Raw genomic sequence first — 17,119 nt, 5'->3', positions numbered from 1 at the left:
AAGAAGCCTACGGCATCTGGAAATCCCAGGCGGTCTCCCATCCAGGTACTAAACTGGTCCCAACCCTGCTTAGCCTCTGAGATCAGATGAGATTGGGCTGTTTCAGGGTGGTGTGGCTGTAGGAGATTTCTTCAGGCACTCTCAACCTTGACTAACGCCAATATGGTTACCTTGGGAAACAAACAAAAAAATCAAGTCAACGCCAACAACATGAGAAGAAGTCTACAGCACCTAGTATTCCCAGGTGATCTCCCATCCAGGTATTAACAAGGAGACTGTTTAGTCTCTGAGATCAGACGAGATCTGGTGCTTTCAGGGTTATGTGGCCATAGGCGAGCTCTTCAGGCACTCTCAACCCTCTTGACAAACACCTTGGTAAACAAAACAAAAAAAAAACAAGTCAACGCCAACAACATAAAAAGAAGCCTTCAGCACCTAGTATTCCCAGGTGGTCTCCAATCCAGGTACTAGCAAGGCCCGACCCTGTTTAGCCTCTGAGATCAGAGGAGATCGGGCGCTTTCAGGCTTATGTGCCCATAGGCAATCTCTTTGGGCACTCTCAACCCTCTTGACAAATGCCAAGATAGTCACCTTGGGAAACAAGCAAAAAAAAAAAAACAGGTCAATGTCAACAACATAAAAAGAAGACTACGGCACCTGGTATTCCAAAGCCATCTCCCATCCAGGGACTAACTAGGCCCAACCCTTCTTAGCCTCAGAGATGAGAAGAGATAGGGCTCTTTCAGGGTGATGCTGCTGTAAGCGAACTCTTTGTGCACTCTCAACCCTCTTGACAAATGCCAAGATGGTCACCTTGGGAAACAAGCGAAAAAAAAAAAAACTATTCAATGCCAACAACATAAAAAGAAGCCTACAATAACTGGTATTCCCAGGTGGTCTCCCATCCAGGTACTAACCAGGCCTGACTCTTCTTAGCCTCCAAGATCAGATGAGATTGGGTGCTTTCAGAGTGCTCGGACTCTTTCCCCATCACTAATGGGACGAGGCAGGGGTGCCCTCTGTCTCCCCTAATTTTTATTCTGACACTGGAACCACTTATGTGTCACGTTCGGAATGACCGAATATTACTGGCATATCCAAACCCTCAGCACACCACAAAATTACGGCGTACGCTGACGATCTAATTTTTTTAGTCTCCAATCCACACATTTCGCTTCCCAATATACTCGCGGCTCTCCGGCGATACGGCAGCCTATCAAACTATAAAATCAATTGCACCGTCGGCTGTATTGAATATATCGGTCCCGGATGGTGAGGCCAAGAGGCTACGCTCCGCTTTTCCATTCTACTGAGCTGAAAAATCTATACGTTACCTGGGCGTTGACATCGCAGCGGATTTGGCACAATTGTACCCGCTTAATTTTGTCCCTCTCCTGAATAGACTGAAATCTGATTTGGGAAACTGGCATGCTTTAACACTGACCTGGTTCGGGTGCTGTAATGCATTCAAAATGACGGCCCTCCCGTGGATCTTATACTTGTTCCAGACATTACCGATCCGGTTACCCCCAATTTTTTTCAGACAACTGCAGGTGCTGCTGCGGGACTTTATTTGGGCGCGCAAACCGCCCAGAGCCCGTTGGCAATTGCTTGCCAGACCAAAGGACAAGGGGGGTCTGGGTCTCCCAGATCTGAGACAATACTACAGAGCGACTCTGCTAGCGAGAGTCATTGATTGGCATTGTAATGGCCCACACAAGCAGTGGGTGGAGATGGAGATTGAGGATGGATCCATTCCCCTATTGACCTCCCCGTGGCTCCTGTCCTCCCTACCAAAAGACCTCAGAGATCACCCCGTAGTGGGAGCTACATTGGCTGTTGTGCGGAGGTTGTTCCGCTGCACACACATTGCTCCCCTGCCGTCACCAATGACTCCGGTTATAGGTAATCCAGACTTCCCACCGGGATTTACCAACAAGAAACCTGCGACAGTTGACAGTGGTGGGGAAACAGCGTCTGGGAGAGGTGTGGCCCTCGGGAGGGCTCCCGACCACGCAAACTGTCGCCGAGCTTTCTGACCCTCCGCTTGACTTGTTTAGTGCTTATCAACTTCGTCACTTTCTTCTGGCCATACAAAGGGCCCCCTACACTCCTAGAGACCTGACGCCCTATGAATCCATCTGTCACAAAAAGGAACCTGTGCGACACACCCTCTCCCTCCTGTACAACCTATTAAGTAGTCAGGAGGAGGAGTCGACCCCACCATTTATCCACAAATGGGAGAGGGACTTTGGCATCACATTTACCCCACAACAGATAGGGAAGATCCTGACATTAGTACATAAAGCTTCCATCGCAAACCAATATCAAGAATCAGGATACAAGATAGTCTCACGCTGGTATAGAGTCCCATACCTTCTGAATAAAATGGATAGATCGATCCCGGATGTTTGTTGGAGGTGAAATTCAAATACGGGACCATGGGACACATTTTCTGGGCATGCCCGGCCTTGAGGAACTTTTGGGTGGAGGTGACCGGGACGATAAAAACTCTCAGAAATGTAGATATCGCAGACAACCCAGCAGCGTGCCTTCTACACTTGACCGAACAGCCTGTTCGAAAATACAAAAAAACCCTCACGATGCAACTCCTGAACGCCGCCCGGGCCTGCATTCCCACACTGTGGAGGCAGCCTCAGCCCCCATCCAAGGTGCTGTGGTATTCGAAAGCAAATCATATTCTCCGGATGGAAGAATTGACCGCCACCCTTCACAACACTGAAGAGGCATTTAGTGTTACATGGAGGCCCTGGAGGTATTTTACTGGTACTTGAGACTACATTCGGGAGGTGAGCAGCGCCCCTGTCCCAGAAAAAGACTGAACATCTAACGTTTACCTACGTAGGCCATGTCTGCCCTGGGTGGCATTCCCACCCCCCCTCCCTTTTTGTCTTTATTTTTCTATTTTTCCCTCTCTCTCCGTCTTTGCACTCTCTTCTTCCCCCGTCCTCCCTTTTGACTATGCCTTGTCTCCTTACTAGCCTTTGGGACCCAGAAGAACCCCAGGGTTCTGGACACGACCGGCTCATATTTTACTCTGGTTCACATAGGTCATGATAAGCTGGCTCGCTGTGGTCCCAGTTGTTCTCCATGATTACATTTGTCCGAACGGAGCTGCAATAGTTATACTGTACTACATGTCCGAGGTGGGGTTTCTCTCTTTTCTGCATGAAACTCTAGGACTCCCCTCTGAGAACCCAGAGTTATTTGGCTGCCTATTTTTTGTTACCATGTATTTGTGACCCTGGGTCATGCTGTATGGTTGACTGTTATATTTATGTTGTTCTACTTTTACTTAATAAAAGAATAAAACAAAAAAAACAAAAAATAAGTCAATGCCAACAACTTAAAAAAAAATGCCTATGCCATCGAGAAATCCCAGGCGGTCTCCCATCCAGGTACTAACCAGGTCCCAACCCTGCTTAGCCTCTGAGATCAAATGAGATTTGGCTCTTTCAGGGTGATGCAGCCATAATAGATTTTTTCAGGCACGCTCAACCCTCTTGACAAACGCCAAGATGGTCACCTTGGGAAACAAACAAAAAAAACAAGTCAACGCCAACAACATAAAAAGAAGCCTACCGCACCTAGTATTTTCAGGCGATCTCCCATCCAGGTATTAACAAGGCGCGACCCTTTCTAGCCTCTGAGATCAGCGGAAATTGGGCGCTTTCAGGGTGATGTGCCCATAGGCAATCTCTTTGGGCACTCTCATCCCTCTTGAAAAATGCCAAGATAGTCACCCTGGGAAACAAGCGGAAAAAAAAAGGTCAACGCCAACAACATAAAAAGAAGAATACGGCACCTGGTATTCCAAGGCCGTCTCCCATTCAAGTACTAACTAGGCCCAACCCTTCTTAGCCTCTGAGATCAGAAGAGATAGGGTGCTTTCAGGGTGATGCGGCTGTAAGTGATCTCTTTAGGCACTCTCAACCCTCTTGACAAATGCCAAGATGATCACTTTGGGAAACAAGCGAAAAAAACAGGTCAACACCAACAACATAAAGATAAGCCTGCGGCATCTGGAAAACCCAGGCGGTCTCCCATCCAGGTACAAACCAGGCCCAACCCTGCTTAGCCTCTGAGACCAAACGAGATTGGGCGCTTTCAGGGTGTTGTGCTCGTAGGCAATTTCTTTGTGCACTCTCAACCCTCTTGACACATGCCAAGATGATCACCTTGGGAAACAAGGGAAAATAAAACAGGTCAACGCCGACAACATAATGAGAAGCCTACGGCACCTGGTATTCCCAAGCTGTCTCCCATCCAGGTACTAACCAGGCCCATCACTGCTTAGCCTCCGAGATCAGATGAGATTGGGCTCTTTCAGGGTGATTTGGCCGTAGGCACTCTCTTTGGGCACTCTGAAGCCTCTTGACAAAGGCCAAGATGGTCACCTTGGGAAACAAGCTAAAAAAAACAGGTCAAAGCCAACAACATAAAAAGAAGCCTACGGCATCCAGTATTCCCAGGCGATCTCCCAATCAAGACACTAACCAGACCAGATCCTTCTATGGCACCTGGTCTTCCCAGGCAGTCTCCCATCCAGGTACTAACCAGGCCTGATGCTGCTTAGCCTCTGAAATCAGATGAGATCGGGTGCTTTCAGGTTGATGTGGCCGTAAGCGTTCTCTTCAAGACACGCCCAACCCTCTTGACAAACGCCAAGATGGTCGCCTTGAGAAACAAGCAAAAAAAAACAGGTCAAAGCCAACAACATAAAAAGAAGCCTATGGGCTTACAGCGGACCCTAAAAGATGGGACCCACTAGCTCTGTCATGGTTCGGACGCTGTAATGCGTTGAAGATGAACGCGATGCCACGACTTCTGTATCTACTACAAGCCTTACCTATCAAAATGCCCCAGACTTTCTTTCATGCGGTTCGCTCAATCTTTATCAAGTTCCTCTGGCGCAGAAAACATATGCGTATTGGTAGGGCAATGCTATTGCGACCGAAATTGCGGGGAGGTATTGGCTTCCCGGACCCTGCTCTATATTACACAGCGACGCACATGACACCGGTGGTCGACTTGTGCCGGTGTTCTGCCATATACTGTCCGGCCATGATATAGTGTCTGCGCCGTACTGCGCATGCGCAGTACGGAGTAGACGAAGCTTCGGAAAATCTCCGAAGCTGAACGGCGCCTGCGCGGTGCGCGGTGAGTGGAGGTGGTAGCCCCACCATCCAAGCGGACATAGGGTTGTGAATAAAAAAGAGAGGCTAGTGTATGCAGACTTGCTAGTGTATACCGGTGGACTAGTGTATACAGAGAGGCTTGGGTATACAGAGAGCTAATGTATAAAGAGATGCTAGTGTATACAAAAGACAACCAAGAGTAGACAGTGAGGCTCGTGTATACAGAAGACCGGCTACAGAGAGGCTAATTTGTACAAAAGACAGACTAGTGTATACAGATAGGCTAGATTATACAGAGGAAGGTCCTGGGTATGCAGAGATGGAGGCTAGGGAATCCAGAGAGAGACTGTGTTACACAGAGAGGCTAGAGTATGCAGAAGACCGGCTATTTTTTTTTACAGATAGGCTTGTGTATACAGAAGACAGTCTGGGGAATTCAGTGAGGCTAGTGTATGCAGAGAGGCTGGGACACCGAGACTATTGTAAAAAGAAGGCAGGCTAGTGTATAAAGATTACGGGCACGTGTATACAGAAGACAGAGAGGCTAGTCTATATAGAGTGGCTGGTGTACACAGAGAGATTAATGTATACAGAAAAGCTAGCGTTTAAAGAAGACAGGACTTTATTTTTTGCTAATGCAACTACTTCTGAAACATGTAAAGTGCTTTTTTCATATTTTGGTGCTGTTAAAAAGTGTATAGCATAAGGATGAGAAAGGATAATAACTGGCAGAGGATGACATGGCAAAAAGACAAACTGCATTAGAAATGTGACTATGAATTAGACATGAAATGCCAATCCCCACGGCTACGTACAGCAAAGTGTGAGCTAAGCAGCTAAATATTCTGCAATAGCAGAGATTAAGTATTGCAGTCGAAATGAGATCGGAAGCGTTAGTTGCAGTAGCTCCAAAATGACTGAGAAATCATTTCATTACTCTAAATGTAAAAGTTATCCCGGTAGCACTGAGTGGACTGATATTAGATGAGTGATCGTTGTAGTACAAATTCAGTTTCCTATAGCAGAGAGATACCAGCTAAATGTAAGACGAGCAATTAAACTGTTCACGGTAGCACGGCATTACTTTTAATATGTGCAGCGTTCAAAGAAGCAATAAGATGGTTTTGTTTTATCCTAAAATTAGCAGTATACGTAATAAAGGAGAGTAGGTAACCTGGATTTAGACATAGCAAACTCTATAATCTAATTTAGCAAAATTAGAAAGGATAATATTGAGACAGTATATACAGGTCGAGTTTAAGTGGAAATACACAAAATATATAGCTTACATTTACCTTGTTCAATAGAGCGTTGCAAAGTAATACCAAGGCAGAATGTCGGAATAGCAATTAGATGAGATGATTGCTGTAATCATGAAATATCAGCAACAACGTGACTAGGTTTCTATAGTTTTCAGGATCCTTACGTGTCTTTAAAGTATGACATGGCAAAGAGACAAACTGCATTAGAAATGTGAATGTGAATTAGAGATGAAATGTCAATCCCCATTGGTTACTTACAGGTTACCATTAATACAGTTAACACGGCTACGTACAGCAAAGTGTGAGCTAAGCAGCTAAATATTACTTTGTTTTTTTTCCCACATCAGAAATTCTATTCTAGAGACTCAATCACCTTACAGCTCATTTATATCTCAGCATGGTTCCTCATCATCGTGGCTTAAAATTATTATTTTCACTATTCTTTATTACGTTTTCCATCAAAAATTACAAATCGTCCTAAAATACAGCTACACAACAACAGCCTAATTTTATTACTTATCCTTTTCCCACCTTACCCCTACCCTCCCTTCCCCCTCCCCCTCACCCCCCCCCCCCCCCACCACCTCCTTCCCCCTTCACGCACAGAAGCACAGAAACAGCAGTGAACCGCCACTATAACACCTATATCTCCCTCTACTCATTCTTTCTAATCTATAGGGTATCCCAACTCATTTATCCATGGCCTCCAGATTTCTTTCCACTCTCTAAAATTCCCTCTCTTTACATATAGTGTCTTCTCTTTCCATATTAGTTCATTAATGCTTTAGGTCCATTCTCCCACCAAAGGGGCCCTCTCAGCTTGCCATCTTTGCGCAATCAGTCTACGCGCTTGATATAAACAGCGTACCACTGCCACCGTAGTATTTTTTCGTTCTCTCTGCTCTTGCCTACAGCCCAGCACACACAGGATCGGGTCCATTACCAGTTCTAACTTAAAGATCTTATTAATACTCTCCACCACGTCTCTCCAATACCGAAATAACTTCGGGCAGCGCCACACCATGTGCAAAAGGTCTCCCTGTCCCCGACATCTAGGGCAACTGTCATCTGGTCTCCTACCGAACAAACATAATCTCTTAGGCGTGTAATAAGCCCTATGTACCAGCATCAGTTGTGAGATCTTTTGTGAGGGGGAGACCGACGTCACCGGCCCCAGCTCCATTATTCTCCTCCACTGCACATCTGATATTTCCCCTATATCCTCTTCCCACTTCCTCTTCAAATTCGGATGATCAATTTCCTGGTTGGAATTCATACCCAGCTGCTTATATATTCCTGAAATACACCCACTTGCCCTATCTGTTGTAAGTAACTTCCAAAGTAAAGGTGTTTTATCCCACTGTGGCGTATTTACCCCAAACTGTGCTGCTAAAGCGTGTCTCACCTGTAGGTAACTAAAAAATGATTGTTGTGGTATATCGTAGATCTTTTTTAAATCCAAAAATGTCCTTAAGACACCGCCGTCATAAAGTTGAATCAATTTGGTTATACCATTCCTTTCCCACGTTTTAACCTTACCTATTATAAATAATTCCGGTAAATTTTTATTGTCCCAAAGAGGTGTCAATTCTGGAAGTCCTGTATAGCCCATTTTTAATTTCACCGCTTTCCATATCTTACCCAACATTTTAGTTACCGAGTTATTATACTGAAAGGAGTCTTCCTCCAGAACCTCCGCTATAAGTTCATGTGGGGCTCCTATCATTCTGATCCCTCCTTTTAAATTTCTTCCCTGATCCGAGTCGCAACCCGCCAGATGCTGCAGCTGCACCGCCAGGTAATAATTCCTAGGGTGTGGCACCGCCAGGCCTCCTCTATCTATTGGCAGCTGCAGCGTCTGGAGTCGTACCCTGGCCGTGCCTTTCCTCCAAATAAGCTCCCGGAAGAGGGTCTCCAATTTCTTGCTTCAAAATGCAGCTTTATTAAACATAAGAGACAGGTTAATGACAGCATTGCCTGGCGCAACAGGCGCCACTAACACAAACAGGTGCATTTCACATACAAGTGTTGGAAACATACAGGTAGTTGCAAGAGTAACTCATGAGACACAAAGCAGTGAGAAGACTGTTTGACAGAGGTTGACATTAAGAAGGGGGATACAGTCCCTGCGGGAGATCCGCTGGCACAGCAGACTAAGAACAACTAGCCCTCGACGCTACAAGTGGAGGGGTCTTCCAACCACCCGTCCCAAATTTTATTAAATTTATGGGGGCAGCCTCTGTGAGAGTATAGCATTTTCTTATGGGGGAGAGTAACATTAATCGCTCTTATCCATTGTTGTATAGTATGGGGATTTCCTCTCAACCATGTTCTGGCTATCTGCATTCTGGCCTGAAATAAGGTTTCTTGTAGAAAAATGTTAAGGTATTTATCGCTGTCAGATAGGGAGAGGAGCCCCAGAAGGCATTGTCTAGGGCATAACGACAGTGGGGAGCCCATGCGGTCATGGAGGAACTGGACAACCTGTGCCCAGTATCCCTGTATGATCAGACATGCCCAAATTAGATGGTAAAAGGAGGCGTCCAAGGAAGTGCAGCGGGGGCAGCGGGGATCATAATCAGGCCTGTACTTGGCTATACGATGGGGTGTAAGGTAGGACCTGTGGAGGACATAAAGGTGGGTAAGGTGGTCCGAGAGCCTAGGCGACACAATTTTGTGGTTCGCCAAAGCCTCGTCCCAGTCTTCAACCGATACCGCTCCGAGATCACCCTCCCACCGAGAACGGACCTGAGAGGCAACAGTCAAGGCAATGGGAGTCAACAGGTAAGTATACAGCCGTGAAATCAACTGTGCGTGCTCGAGACCCAACACTATATCAACCAAAACCGGAGTTCCAAGTCTCGGGATATGATTGGCGAATTGGGTGTGGAGCGCGTGTCGGAGTTGAAGATAGCGGAATAGCATATAATTGGGGAGATCAAATTCATCTTTAAGGGCCTGGAACAATTTAACCATCCCGTTGGACACTACCTGCGAGAGATAAATGACCCCCCTACTTGCCCACAGCCCAGGATCCGGGATGAGGGCAAGTTCTGGCATATCAGGATTGTCACAAAGGGGCGTGTGAGAGTGGGGGGAGGGAGCCTGACCCAGCCGTGTTGCGAGGTGCCAGACTTTACAGTGGTGCAAAAGCATAGGGTGCCCGTGCCTTGAAGTGAGGGGGAGGGGGGGCCGCAAAACAAAAGTTGAAAAGGGTGGGTCAGCGGGCCAGGGATCTGCGAACATACCAGGGCGGTGTATCGGGAACTGTCTGAGTGATGAAAGTGAAAAAAGTGGGAGAGCTGTGACGCGAGGTAATAAAGGAACAGGTCTGTGAGGGCAGTCCCTCCAGAATCTGGAGGGCATTTTAAAACCCGCTATGGCAGTTTGTGTCGGGACGAGCCCCAGACGAACGTGTTAAGGATCGATTCTAGAGATTTAAATATACGAAGGGGGATGCGTATTGGTGCCTGCCAAAAAACGTATAAAAGCTTGGGGAGGAGTATCATCTTAACTAAATTTATTCGGCCCATCACCCCCAGGGGGAGACGGGACCACACTTGCGTTTTGGATTTTAGGGTATCAAATAGGGGCTCGACATTAAGGGCGAGGAAATCTAAGAGGGACCTGGAGACGTGCACTCCAAGATATTTAATGGTGCTTGCCCTAGCAAGCGGGAGAGCCGTCTGTTCGGCGGTGGGAGGCCCCAGGTCAAGTGGCAAAATTTGGGACTTGGTCCAATTGATCTGGAGCCCAGAAAAGGCTCCAAAGGCCGTGATGGTTCGCAGGGCCGCCTGCAATGAGGGGCCAGCGTCCGCTAAACAAAGGAGCATATCGTCCGCGTAGAGACTGACCACCTCATGCAGACCGCCACAGCGAAGACCACGGATGTCAGGGTGAATCCTGAGGGCTCCAGCCAAATCCACCGCCAAAGCGTAAAGGAGCAGCGAGATGGGGCAGCCCTGACGAGTCCCCCTGGAGAGTGAGAAGGGAGGGGAGATCCTGCCGTTTACCTGAATACGTGCCATGGGAGCATAATAAAGTAGTTGGAGCCATTTAATAAAGTTGGGGCCTATACCGAATCTGCGCAGGCATTTCCACAGGTAACACCACTCGACAGTATCAAACGCCTTGGCGGCGTCCAGGCTGACAACCACCCTGGAGCCAATGTCAGAGTGTTGGGCTTGTATATTCATGTGGAGTCTCCGAAGATTGAATGCCGTGTTTCTCTGGGGCATAAACCCGGTCTGGTCGGGGTGTATCAAGGAGTGAATGACTTTATTCAGGCGTAGGGCAAGGATTTTGGCCAAGATCTTAACAACTAGTTGGAGCAGGGAAATGGGTCGGTAAGACTCGGGAAGCAGCGGGTCTTTGCCTGGTTTGGGGATAAGGACTATTAGGGCCTCGCCCATGGACCTAGGGAGGGTGGCGGAGTCAAATATGTGTGAGTATAATTTAGTCAATTGGGGGATCAGAGTCTTGCTAAACTGGGCATAGAACTCCAAGGGTAGGCCGTCGGACCCCGGGGCCTTGGAAGTAGGAAGTAGTGACAGGGCCTCCGCTACACAGTCAGAGGTGACTTCAAGTTGTAATTTTTGCTCAGGCGTGAGGGAAGGGAAGGGAACAGTGTCAAGGAACGCTTCGAGCTCATCCTGGGTGTACTGTGCAGTGGAGGAGTACAGGCCCGAGTAAAAAGACCCAAACTCCTCCGCCACCATGTCGGAATCAGTAATAATTCTCCCACCGGTGTCCCTAAGGGACACCACCACCGGGGGCCTATGATCTAGGTGGGCCATGTATGCGAGTAATTTGCCCGCGCGCTCCCCGAATTCAAACAGGCGCTGTTTAGCGTAGAAAATACCTCTCCTGGCCTTTTCGTGATGGAGGTGGTCTGTAACCCTAGCCTGTAGTTTCAGCAGGGAGGCATTAGCCTCCGACGGGTCAGCCCGAAAGGCCTGCTCAAGTGCATGCAGACTCTCCTCCGCTTGTTCAAGTAGGCGCTTGGAGGAAGCCTTATGTCTGGAGATGCGCGAGGAGAGAATCATACGGGCATGCACCTTGAAGGCCTCCCAGACGGAGCCGTACGAGGCGGTGCCATCGTTGGTGTGGAAAAAAAGGTCCCATTCACGCTGGACAGAGTCCAGGTCCGGCAGGACGGTAAGCCAGAAAGGATTAAGTTTCCAGCCGCGGGGTCCAGGAGGGTTTGGCAGACGCAACCGGACCCAGTAAGGGGAGTGGTCGGAGAGCACCCGGGCCCCAAACCCCACGTCCAGGAGATGGGGAAGGAGAGGGGGCGAAATGAGGATCAGGTCTATGCGGGACATGGCTGAACGGGATGGAGTAAAGCAGGAGTAGTGTGCTAGTGAGGGATGTCTGTGTCTCCATGTGTCCGTGAGGGCAAACTTCCCCAGGAACCTCCCAAACCTAGTAACAACCGGGGACGGAAGTGAAGAGGTCAGCAGGCGCAGCCTATCAAGCAGGGGATTTATAACCATATTGAAATCACACGCCCAAACAGCGGGCACCAGGGGGTACTGGGCCATAAATGTGACACCTTGCTGCAAAACGGTAAAGGGGAATGGTGGGGGAATGTAGAAAGCAAGGATAAGGAGTTCCAAGCCACCAATAGTGCCATGGAGAAATAGGAAGCGGCCCTGAGGGTCCGATTGCAAGCTATGTAGTTGGAACTGAGCCGTTTTTGCAATCAGGACCGCCACACCCCTAGAATTCGAGGTGTGGGGGGCCTGATAGAGCCAGCCCACCCATGGTTTTTTAAGGCATAACTGTGTTTGTCCCACCAGGTGAGTTTCAACCAGGATGTAACCTCCGCCCGCTGCGACTTAATATGAGACAGGACCGCAGCCCGCTTAGCTCGGTCACCCAGACCCCTCACATTCCACGTCAAGATCTTAAGGGATGCCATGTTGCGTGCAATGAGTGTATGTACCCACGGATTTCCCCACCTCCAATAGCAGTAGTACGGGTCTCCAATTTCTTAAACCCTTTTTTACATATCCATACCGGTGCGTTATGTAAAACGTATAGCAGCTGTGGCATCCAAATCATCTTAATCAGGCTGCAACGACCCATCACTGATAACGGAAGTTTACTCCAGACGTCGCACTTGCACTTAAATTTATTCAAAAGTGGAATTAAATTTTTATTAATATACTGATCGGGATTCACTGTCAAATATATACCAAGATACTTCATAGCATCTACCACCCTCACCTGTAGCCCCCCCCAGCGCAGCCGCAGCATCCAGGGAGTCCACCCGGAGCAGCTCGGACTTCCCCCAATTTATAGCCAGCCCCAAAAAATTTCCAAAGCCCTCTACTAGGGTAACTGCCTACTCCAGGGACGGACCAGTGTCTCCCAAGAAAAGTAAAACGTCATCCGCGTATAACGCAATCTTTTCCTGTCTCTCTCCCCTTCTTTGGAATCCCTTAATCCCCGGGTTGGCCCTAATCGCTATTGCTAATGGCTCTATGGCCAGCGCAAAGAGCAGAGGAGACAAGGGGCAACCTTGCCTTGTCCCTCTGCTCATTTCGATCTTTTCAGAGTATCTACCATTAACCCTTACCCTGGCACTAGGGGCATTATACATCCTTTTGACCCAGCCAATAAAGGAGGGGCCCATTCCTATTTTCTCCAACACCCGCCAAAGATACTTCCACTCCAGGCTATCAAAAGCCTTTGTTACATCCAAAGACATTATAGCCCTCGCCCCCATGTTCTCTGAGGGAATCTGCAAGTTTAAAAAAGTCCTGATATTCATACTGGTGGACCTTCCCAAGATAAATCCCGTTTGGTCTGGGTGTACTAACTTTGTAATGAGTTGATTCAACCTGTTTGAAAGTACCTTGGCTAAGATTTTTTCATCCGAATTCAATAGCGAGATTGGCCTGTATGAGGCCACTTCCAGCGGGTCCTTATCCGTTTTGGGGATCACTATAATAGTTGCCTCTGTCATTGATACAGGTAGTTGTCCCCCCTCCACTGTATCTATTAATGTCTTATACAACTCAGGGAGCAGCAATTCTCCATAATATTTATATATTTCTACCGGGAGCCCGCCCGGACCTGGGGCCTTTTGATTAGGCATCCCAGCCACTGCCTGTTGTAATTCATTAATGGTTATCGGGGCGTCTAATGCTTCCCTTTCCTCCTGAGTAAGAGTCGCCATTTCCAGACCTTCCAGGAATCTATCCATTTCCCCTTCCTCCCCTATTCCTTGGACCGGTACAGCTCCCTATAATAATTTCCAAAGGTTTCTACTATCTCCTCCCCCCTACCGGGTGGTACCCCGTTTGAGGTTCTAATGCTGGAAATGACTGAGGGAGGGGAATTTGTTTTAACCAGCTGTGCGAGCAGTCTACCCACCCCCTCTCCTTCTCCAAAATAACGCTGTTTCAGAAATATTCGTTTACTTTCTTCTTTTTTTATAATTGCTGTTTTATAACCTTGTTGTTTATTTAACCATATTTTTTGTTTTTCTGGGGTTGGATCCTTTACATAATCATTTTCTGCCTCTAACAATTCCTTCCTAATACTCTCCTCCCACCGCCTAGATTTTCGCTTCATTCTTGCTACCTGCTGGATCAATATACCCCTAAGAAAAGCCTTTAAGGTATCCCAGATTACATTAGTTGGCGCAGTGCCCGCATTAAAACTTATAAACTCTCGTAGTCTTAGTTTAACCTCCACTTCATCCTTCATGAGTTCCAGCGAAAATGGACTGATCTTCCAGCTCACTTGAGTTTTTTTCACCCCCGTGTTTAATACTACCCTTACCAGGGAATGGTCTGAGATCCCTCTAGGCATATATTCTATGTCCCTTATATTTTGTGCCATTTCTGTGTTTCCTATAGCCATATCTATCCTAGAAAGGGTACCATAGGATCCTGACAAGCAAGAATATTGTTTAACTCTCGGGTATCTCTCTCTCCACAGGTCCATTAGCCCTATTTCCTTCAAAAAGCAGCTCAGCCTGGTTTCTCCCGCGTCCCAGGGCCGCACCTTGGGGGGGAACCTATCAATATCTACGTCAAGAACTTCATTGAAGTCTCCCATCGCTATAATCGGGATACCTTCTTTATCCCCAATAAATTCCATCAGTTTATACACGACTTCCATTTTAAACGGTGGGGGCATATATATATTTGCCAGAATGCAATAACTACCCTCTAATTTACCGTACAAAAAAACATATCGGCCCAACTCGTCAATACTGACCTGTCTGCAGGAGAAACTCACCCCCTCTTTTATTATCACACTCACCCCCCTTGAATAAGAAGAGTATACTGAGTGATACTGCTGTTGATATTTCCTATTATTTAGTTGTAATTTAGACATATTGGTTAAGTGAGTATCCTGCAGGCAGGCCAGTCCAACGTCAAATCTCTCCAACATAGCAAAAACTGTCGCCTTTTTAACCGAGGTGCCCAGGCCCCTCACATTCCAGGACCCAATATTAAGAATTTTAGCCTGTGTCATCTGCACAATCAAGCAGAAAAGAAAACAGGCTAACAAGAGGAAAGCGCCACACGACTAAGTGATGCAGATATACATAATACTTGTAATATGTAGACCCAACCGGTGTACCAATATTCAAAAAGTGCTCCAACCCCAGTTTCATCATCCGTTGAATTTTCCATACTTTGTGTATTTGTGGCTTAAGATTAAATTTAACCCTTATATGTGATACCTTGTAATAATGCTTAGTGTTATTTATCTTGTTCTCCTGTGCATTTATCGTGCTATATTCGAATTCTCCCTTCACGTGATTTCTTTTTTTAAACAGTTTTCCCCTCCAACCCACCACACCATCCCCCCAATACCCCCCTCGTCCCCCAACCCGCCCTACCCTCCCATTTAATACCACCCCCTCCCTCCCTTCCCTCCACCTAACAAGGTGCTCCCTACGGGAGTTTAACGTGACCGTAACATCCATAACCCACCTATTACCCAAACTCACAGACACCACCCCCGTTGTCTCCCCCCCATCCTACCAACGCTTAACTTCCAAATCTGACTAAGTATTTGTCAGTCATCTTATAACCACCCCCCTCCCTTGCTATCTACCCTCCCTTTCCCCCTGGCTACTCTGTAGAGACTCCTTATTAGCTTCCAGCCAATGTAATGCCCCCTCTGCAGAGTCAAAAATCTGTACCCCATCCGGGGTCGTCACACGCAGTCTTGCTGGGTATAAAAGTGCATATGTTACTTTATATGTCTGCAGGGTGGCTTTAATTGTCCGGAATTCCGCTCTGCGTCTCTGCAAATCGGGAGAATAATCTGGATAAAGTGAAATCTTTGAACCTTTAAAGGAGATGTCCTCCGTCTCCCTCGCCTTGCGCATTAGTGTCACCTTATCCTTGTAATTAAAGATCTTCAGCAGCATGGGTCTGGGACGCCCTCCGGGCAGCGGAGCTCTAAAGGGAAACCGATGAGCTCGTTCTATCGCAAAGAAAGGTGAAAAACCTTCTTTTCCGAACATGTCTACAAACCAAGACTCCAAAAATTTTATAGCATCAGGGCCTTCACTTTTCTCAGGTAACCCCAACATCCTGATGTTATCCCTACGGGATCTATTTTCTAATTCATCCATTTTAGTAGCATAGCTGTCCAATTGCTTTTTCATACTCTTAACCTCCACCTCAATTGGATATATGTAATCTTCCAGTTGACTTATTCTCGTTTCCAGCACCGTTGTTCTTTCAACTACTTTTTGAATATCTTGACGAACTAGTGATATTTCCTCCTTCATTCCTGTTAGCTGAACTGCAAGGTCTCCCAAGGACAATTTACATGCGTTTACCGCTTGTAGGACATCCTTCAGTGTTGGGGCCTCCTCCACCAGTGGGCTGTCACTCACATCTGGCTCCAGGTCACCTTGGGTACCCCCCTGGCTCTTATTACTTTTGCTCTTACACTCAGATACTGCCATGGCCAGAGAAGCCGATTGGCCTTGGCTTTTTCTATCAGCAGGACCCCCATGCTGGGTTTTAGCTTGTACCATCTGTCCCCCCTTTGTTGGTGTTTGGGCCGGGGTATGCACAAACCGCTCTAATTTTGCTGCAGCTGACATTGCTGCCTGATTACTTTTTTCCTTATCTTTGGAAGAGCGGAGGTGTTGTGTCCCCGTGCCCTCCTGATGCGACTGTTCCGCGCCTCGTCGCCTTGACATTTTAACTTATGTATGGAGGGAGGAGAAATAAAAAAGGGGCTGATGGGCCCCATCAGATATAGGGGGGGAGTGACCGGATGTGCGTGGGGCATGGTGTGCGGAGTGAGGATGCGGCTGGGTGAGCGAGACGCCGCCACGCTGTCTCTCCCCCGTCGGATCTGTAATCGGCGGGCTGCGGAAAGTTCGATGAGTATCTGGGGGAGGAGTCTGGCCGGAGTGCTCCAGGAGAGCTGAGGGGCCGGTATATGCCGAAGTTGGCCGAAAGCGGCCGAAGATATACCGACGCAAGCCGAGGCCGGCCGAGGACATCCCAGGCAGTGCAGGAGCGGAGACGCCGATATACGCCAGCCATGGTACCCTGCGGGGGAAAATAGGCTAGGAGAAGCCCCCCCTGAGGTGAGGAAAAGCAAAACGGACGTTGTACTGGAGGCGCCCGGTCAGCAGACTGTAATAGCTGTTTCACCTGGTATATGGGAGTTAAGGCAGCAGGATATAGGTCACCCTCTTTT

The 17,119-nt window shown here is 47.7% G+C and overlaps 2 pseudogenes; both read right to left on the bottom strand.

Moving 5' to 3' along the window:
* Nucleotides 1–4,250: 4,250 nt before the first annotated feature.
* On the bottom strand, nt 4,251–4,369 carry LOC143937275 (5S ribosomal RNA; annotated as a pseudogene).
* A 160-nt stretch (nt 4,370–4,529) lies between these two features.
* LOC143937173 (5S ribosomal RNA) lies at nt 4,530–4,648 on the bottom strand (annotated as a pseudogene).
* Nucleotides 4,649–17,119: the final 12,471 nt, after the last annotated feature.

The sequence above is a fragment of the Lithobates pipiens genome, unplaced genomic scaffold (genome assembly GCF_037356315.1).
Source record: "Lithobates pipiens isolate NorthernLeopardFrog02 unplaced genomic scaffold, aLitPip1_a1.2 Scaffold_28, whole genome shotgun sequence".
NCBI lineage: Eukaryota > Metazoa > Chordata > Amphibia > Anura > Ranidae > Lithobates > Lithobates pipiens.
The sequence above is the reverse complement of the archived record's forward strand: the minus strand, read 5'-3'. Positions and strand labels throughout refer to the sequence as shown.